The 7842-nt window shown below is 39.3% G+C and overlaps 1 non-coding gene across 1 annotated transcript; it reads left to right on the plus strand.

Annotated features, from left to right (window-relative positions):
• The first annotated feature begins 5947 nt into the window (after positions 1-5947).
• Positions 5948-6053, plus strand: LOC122013172. Its single transcript, XR_006120504.1, has one exon. It is a non-coding gene; the product is annotated as a small nucleolar RNA R71 (small nucleolar RNA).
• Positions 6054-7842: the final 1789 nt, after the last annotated feature.

Raw genomic sequence — 7842 nt, forward strand, 5'->3', positions numbered from 1 at the left:
ACAAGAGATTACATCAATCCATCATACAAATACTCTCTTAATCCTAGAATACAAGATCTACTCCATGAATCGAGGAAGAATACCCGAAGAAATAAAGATTACAAGCATTTCTTAAATCCCCAATCCAAGAAACCAAGAAAAGGGGGAAAGAGAAAACTTATCTACGAAGAAGCCTCGTCTTCGGATCCAATCCTCGCTCCGGAGTCGAAATCGTTAATAACTCCCCTCGGATCGCCCAGAAATCCTCCCAAGAATGGGAGGAAACCACCAAATCTTGCCTTCTCCCAAAGGGGGAGAGATCCCCTTTCAATTCAAGAAGGAAGGTTTAAATAGAGGAGGAAATCGGGCGCCACACGGCCCCACGACACGGCCGTGTGAGATTCACACGGCCATGTCCAGTTCCCTCTCTGCCAAAGCTGCACGGCCGTGTGGTGCACACGGCCACTACCTGCTTGGTCTCTGGAAACTTCACACGGCAGTGTGATGCACACGGCCACCACCTGCTTGGCCTCTGGAAACCTCACACGACCGTGTAGATGCACACAGCCATGTAAAGCATCTGCTCTGATTTCTTCAAATCAAGACACAACCGTGTGAGATTCACACGGCCATGTCCTCTTCCCTTCCTGTTAAGACCACACGGTCATGTGTGGTACACGGCCTGATGCTCTCTCCCTTCAATTACTTCCAAGCTTGCCCGAGGACGCATAATCTTCACCAATTTCGACTCCTGTGTACAGAAAATGCACAAAAAGCATATCTCCGAACCAAAAGAGTAAATATGCTAAAAGGAAAGCTGGAAGTATAAAAATGCATAGATCAAGCATGCTCAAAGTATGTAAATGTGCGTAAAAACATGCATAAAAGAGTATATAATCTACGCACATCATACCCCCAGACTTAAACCTTTGCTTGTCCTCAAGCAAAATGCTGTAGTCTAAATTCATATGTTCTACAACACATTCATAAAACCTAGTGCACTTTCCTAATTCTATCAAAAAGTTTCATTAACAAGCATGATCATGGAAACAAGTAAAGTATGGTTCAAGCATAAGAATCTTGTGCACAGTGTAAAAATAACTCAACACCCTTCAAGTTTCAATCCATGTCCTAGTCAAGTCGTCATCAAATTTGAATTCCTAATGTTTCCAGTGAAAGACAAGTAACCAGTGATAGGCACTTACTCACCATTCACTTGGTTCATATTTCTCAACTAACCCAAGGTCTCAAAGGTGTGCTCAATCTCAAGAGAAGCTAAGCAGTCATTTCCCCAGTAACCTAACTCGGTCTCAAAGGGGTGACTTGGTAGATTCCACTCATGACAATTATTTTTTATATCCTTTTTTTTTTTTTATAAGTGTTTGCATTGTGCAAAACTTATTCACAAATGTACTTTTAGCACACATGTTGGAATATTTTGATTTTTCCAAATGAGCTTTAATGATTTGAGCCTTATCCAGTAACCAAAATGAAAGTTGAGAAATCACCATGGAAACCAAGTACTAAGCAAACAAGATGAATCATGACTATTTCAATGACATCAACTATTCAAGCATCAAGCACAAGTGTAGTGAAGATAAAATCCTTAAGGTTGAACCAAAACTAAAACTCATCACCATAAGATTCTTAGCTTATTAATGCTTCCCAAGATAGAAAAAAGAACTACACAAAGTTTACTACTAGCATCATTCGAACATCATGAATCAAGACAATAATCGTGCTAACATTTCACTTGAATCCAAGAAAGCATATAAGTGAAGATTTGATGTTCTCAAAATTTTTTTGCCATGATTATTTCAAAAACAAGCAAAATAAAGCAACAAGCAATGAAAAATAAGAACCAACATGAAAAACTAACAAAAACTAAAAACCAAACTAAACAATACATGACACCCCCCCCAGACTTAAACTTTTCATCGTCCCGATGAAATCAGTATGGTGGAGGAGGTGGAGGTGGACGAGGGAAAGGAGGTCTACGACGTGGTTGGCCAATAGGAAAACTAGGAAAACCTGGAATCTCACCCAAGGATCTATGATACTCATATAAAGCATCTACTTGTTGGCTAGTAAGTGTCATGCTCTGCATAAAATCTCTCATCCTAGCCTGATCAGTATCATAATCCTGCACAAACTCAGCCACTTGACCTTGAAAATTCCTCGTAAACTGAAAATGATTTTGTACCTCCCTAAACTGATCATCAGATAAAGAGAAGCAACCCTCCAACATTTTTCGTTGGGCATCTTGCTTCTCATGAAGTGATTCTAGAGACGTATGAAAATCTGAAAAATCAAACCTAGAAGATCCCGTGCCATATGCAAAAGAATGCCTAGCAGGCTCCATAAAACTAGAAGGCTGCGGGTGTCCAAATGACGAGGGCTCATGATGTGGCTCAGTGTCTCCAGGTATAGAAGGGTCATCCTCAAAATCTAACTCAAAAATTACCCAATTAGCCGGGTTACGAATAGTAGTTCGTTCAGGAAAAGGAAGGGGTAAAGGAGAACCACTCCTCCTAGGAAACGCGAAACCATTCTCATCCCGAACGATCATTTTCATAGCAAGACATGCATCAATGTCAATCATGTCATTACCATGAATTATTTCCAACCCATCAACATCAAGATTTAAATTATAAGCTATTCGGGTAATCAAACCACCAAAAACAATTGATCCCAATGATGCCCTAGCAGATCTTAATAAGGTTTGAACAAAATGAAAACCAGAATCAAATTCAACCTTATAAAGCATAGCCCATAAAGCATAAAGCTCTATCTTTTTAACTACCCATCACTCTCTCCCCTACCAGAAATAGTTTTACTCATGACTCTATGTAGATACCTAAAGATGGGGTTTTGCATATTGGAGGCCTTAGCTCTTGAAGGCTCATAAGGTTGATCTAACCCAATTATTGCATTCCAAAAATGATTCCAATTAAACCTTGGATCAAACCTACGAGGGCTCCCGGTGGTTAATCCAAAACAAGAATTAAAGTCACTAAATGTCCATAGAAATTCTTGATTCATTAGTCTAAATGAGATTTTTCCAAAATAATCATCTTCATTAGTAAAATGGGCATCCAATGAACTTAAAAATTCCAAAACAAGACGAGGATATGCAGGCAAGTGTGTGTACATAATATCACTCCACTCCAAAAACCCAATCATCAAATCTACATCTTCCCTAATTCCAAGCATATCAAGAACAGTTGGGTCCATATATCTAGTACACACTATCTTTCTATTGACAAGAATTGCAAATCTAGTTACTTATCATTTCTAAACACAATATTGAATTCATTGTCATTACCTTCGTTGCGTGAAGTCCTTTTGCCTTTTTCCTTCACTGGTTGTTTTCCTTTATCCCTTGATGGCTCCTTCCCTTTGTCTCCACTGGATCCACCACCTCCTTTGCGAAGTTTCTTCAAAATGTTGGACATCTTGATGAGTTTAGATAGGGGAAGAATTATCTAGGGTTGGAAAATTGGAACTCAAAGAACAAAACTTCAAAGAGCAAAGATCTTAGGTTAGGAGAACAAAGAGCCCAAGTCTTAGAGAGGAGGAGAATCCGGATCTAAGAGATCTTGAGAGATTAGAGAGGAGTTTTTAAGAGATTGGGAGAGAAAGAGATGTTTTGGAGAGTTGGGGGTGTGCGGAACACGGCCAAGATCTGGCCGTGTGAGGTAGAAAGAACACTTTAATAGCTCCCCTACACGGGTCGTGCAGATCCACACGGCCTCCCCCTCTTCCTTCTCTGGATTCCAGACACGGGCCGTGCAGATCCACACGGCCTCCCCCTCTTCTTTCACTGGTTTCCTCGCACGGCCGTGTCTGGGACACGGCCTCTCCATCTTTCTTCTCGGGACTCTTTACACGGTCGTGTTTGAGACACGGTCTAGACCCTTTTCTCCTCGGGAAATCCTACACGGCCGTGTCTGGATGACACGGCCCAAGCACTTCCCTTCTCTGTAACTTTCACCTGGCCGTGTATAGCACACGGTCGGGCTCTGTTTTGCACCTAACCTGAAAACAAAATCAAAAGAATGCATCAAACTAAAAGAAATTAAAACACAAATCCAAACTAACTAAAAGAACCCTTGGGTTGCCTCCCAAGAAGCGCTTGTTTAAGGTCTTTAGCTTGACCAAACTTGATCATTCACTTCTTTTCCTCGCCCTTGGAGGACAGATATACTTTTCGTTTTTGTTGGGAGATCTTCTCCCAACATCTTCCACCACATTGTCTCCTTCATTTGGTGGCCTTCCATGAGGATGGAAATTCCATTCCTCAAGTTTATAAATGCTTGTCCTGCTACAAGCATTTAAAAGAGACGAGACATGGTTAGAGATATTAGATAAATCATATTCCAACCTTTCCTTACCAATTACCAAAGAAAGCTTATGATTTTTGACATCAATTATAGCTCCAGCTGTAGCAAGGAAAGGTCTTCCTAATATGATAGGAATCCTAGGGTCCTCTTCCATGTCCAACACAAAAAAATCTGTGGGAATAACATTCCCATCCACCTCTACTGGCACATCTTCTATAATACCCAAAGGGTACCTGCAGGAATGATCGGCAAGTTGAAGTGCCATAGTAGTAAGTTTAATGTTTTTGAGACCTAATTTATTACAAATTGAATAGGGAATGAGGCTAACACTTGCTCCCAAATCACAAAAAGCTTTTTCAAAAAATTCTTTTCCTATGCTGCAAGGAATATAAAAGCTCCCTGGGTCCTTTAGTTTTGGGGAAGTGTTCTTCTCAAAAATAGCACTACATTCCTCACTAAGCGCAATGGTCTCAACCTCTCCTCTTCTTCTCTTGTTTGACATGAGATCCTTCAGGAATTTGACAAATCTAGGCATTTGAAGAATAGCATCAATAAGAGGTACCTCTACACAAATTTCCTTAACTTTTTCTAAAAATTTGCCAAATTCTTCATCTTTCTTGAGCATTGTAAGTCTCTGAGGAAAAGGGACAGCTTTGCTCTGATGGTTCAGTGGAAGAGTCTCTTCAACCTCAATGGTACTCTCCTCATTAGCTTGAATTCGATTTGGTATAGGAGGAGAGAGCTCTTCTTCTTTTTGTATCCCTTTTGGAGCAGTCACTTGGGAGTCTCCCAAGGTCCGTCCGCTCCTAAGCTCAATTCTATTGCAATGCTCCATAGGATTCACATCAGGTTTTCCTGGAAGTTGTCCTGGTGCTCTGGATGATGAGGAAGCTAGTTGGGCAATTTGACTATCCTGGATCTTTTGATGCTTTTCAGAATTATCCATTCTCTGAATGAGCTTTGCTAAATCTTGCTTCATTTCATTCTGACTTGAGATAATTTCTTCAAGCATCTTTTCAATATTTGACTTTGGTAAGCCTTGAGAAGATAGATGTTGAAAATTTTGTTGCCCAGCTTGAAAATTTGGTCTTGCCCCCATAGATGGTCCTTGATCTTGATTATTTCTGTAAGAAAAATTGGGATGGCTCTTCCATCCAGGGTTATAAGTATTTGAGTATGGGTTGTTCTGCCTTTGATTGTAACTCATGATTGCATCACATTGTTCCAGTTGATTGATTTGTGCAGTGATAGCTCCCAATGGACAGGAGTCATTTGAATGCTCTGAACTCCCACATACTTCACAAGATGTACTAATAGCATTGACCATATTAGCACTAGTCCCCATATTCTCAAATTTCTTTGTAAGAGCATCCAATTTTGCAGACAAAAGAGTGACTGCATCTACATCAAACTTCCCTGATGCTTTAATTGTTGGGTTTACAGAAGAATAGCCACCACTTCTTTCATTTGCCCATTGATGATGATTTTGTGCTACACTGTCAATAATTTCTTCAGCCTCATCTAAACTTTTATTCATAAGTGCCCCTCCAGCAGCTGAATCAAGGGATACTTTGGTATGATAGTTGATACCATTATAAAAAGTGTGCAACACTAACCATCTTTCCAACCCATGATGTGGGCATTGTCTAAGCATACTATTATATCTATCCCATGCTTCAAAAAGAGATTCTGAGTCAGTTTGCTTAAAGCTTGCAATTAAATTCCTCATATGAGTGGTTTTGCTTGGTGGATAGAATTTATCAAGAAATTGTTGCTCACACTGCTCCCAAGTGGCGATGCTATTAGGGGCCAAAGAATTCAGCCATTGCTTTGCCCTATCTCTTAGAGAAAACCCAAATAATAATAATCTAACTGCATCTGAAGGAACTCCATTCATTTTCATGGTACCACATATTTCATAAAAGACCTCTAAGTGTTGATTGGGGTCTTCATGAGGTCCTCTACCAAATTGGTTCTGCTGCACCATAGATATAATTGCAGGTTTGATCACAAAGTTATTAGCTGTTGGTTGCTACTCGGAAAACCTATAGGTTCCATTGTACAAAAATTTTGTACAAAGGTCTGAACCTTTTCCTAGCTACCATGTGTTCTTTTAAATTAAATTTTGGATCGCCTGCGGAACTTAACACGTTTGATCTAAAACTTAATCTATTCGTTCTTTTAGGTTTTGACTTGGGTCTCCTGCGGAACTTAACACGTTCGACCCAAATCACCTTAAGTTATTAATTCCATTAAATATTAATTTCCATAATCGGTTCCCAGTACTGACGTGGCGAGGCACATGGCCTTCTTGGATATGGGAGCAACCACCACCGACTAGACAAAACCTTTTATAGAAAGCTAATATTTAATTTCCTAAAATAACTTTAGGTTAACTAAAGAGAACAATCAAATCACAAGGAAAAGAAAAAACAAAAGAACACAGCATCGAAAAACATATTCGAAATTCTAGAGCGTAAGCCTCTTGTATTTGGTATTATTTCCATAAATAACTAGCATGATGCGGAAATAAAAATTACTAGTTATACCTTGTAGAAAAACCTCTTGATCTTCTACCGTATTCCTCTTCTAACCTCGGACGTTGTGTGGGCAACGATCTACCGAGATGAGAAACCACCAACCACCTTCTTCTCCTCCAAGCAAGGTTCGGCCACAAAGGAAAACTTCACCAAGGAGAAAAACCAAAATACTAACCAAGCTCCAAGAGATGCTAGCTTTCTCTCCTTCTTCTTCTTCTTCTCCAAGTAGTATCCGGCCACCACAAGAGCTCCAAGGGAGAGAGAGAGGTTCAGCCACCACAAGAGGAAGAGAGGGAGAAGATGGCCGGCCACACCAAGGAACAAAAGAGGGAGAGAAATAATAGATGTTCTATCCCATGAAGGCAACCTCTCCCCTTCTTTTATATTCCTTGGCCTAGGCAAATTAGGAAATTTAATTACAATAAAATTTCCTCAATTTCCTTGACATGATTTAATTGAGAAAAATAAAATAAAATTTCCCAATTAAATCTACATTGGCTGGCCACATCATTGGAGAACAAATTGGACAAGTTTCAATCAACAATTAAAACTTCCTAATTTGTTTCCGAAAATTTTAAAATTAAAATTTCTCTTTAAAAACCTCTACATGGTTAATAAAAGAAATTTCTATAATTTTAATTTTACAACATGTGAATAATTTTTAAAGAGAAAATAAAATATCTCACCAATTTACAAATAAGGAAAGAGATCTAATCTCTTTCTTTAATCTTTTGTAAATTTTACAAGAGAGATAATTTAATTTAAATTCTCTTTAATAAATTATTTCTTCCACATAATAAAAATTAAAATTAAAATTCTTTTTAATTTATTTTGGCCGGCCCTACTAGCTTGGGTTCAAGCTAGGGTCGGCCACCCAATCTTATACCTAGGCCGGCCCTAGCTTGTTCCCAAGCTAGCTTGGCCGGCCCCTATTGGGTGGGTATAGAAGGTGGGTATAGGTGGGTATAGAACTCTATAAA

Source organism: Zingiber officinale, chromosome 8A, assembly GCF_018446385.1.
Source record: "Zingiber officinale cultivar Zhangliang chromosome 8A, Zo_v1.1, whole genome shotgun sequence".
NCBI classification, from domain to species: domain Eukaryota; kingdom Viridiplantae; phylum Streptophyta; class Magnoliopsida; order Zingiberales; family Zingiberaceae; genus Zingiber; species Zingiber officinale.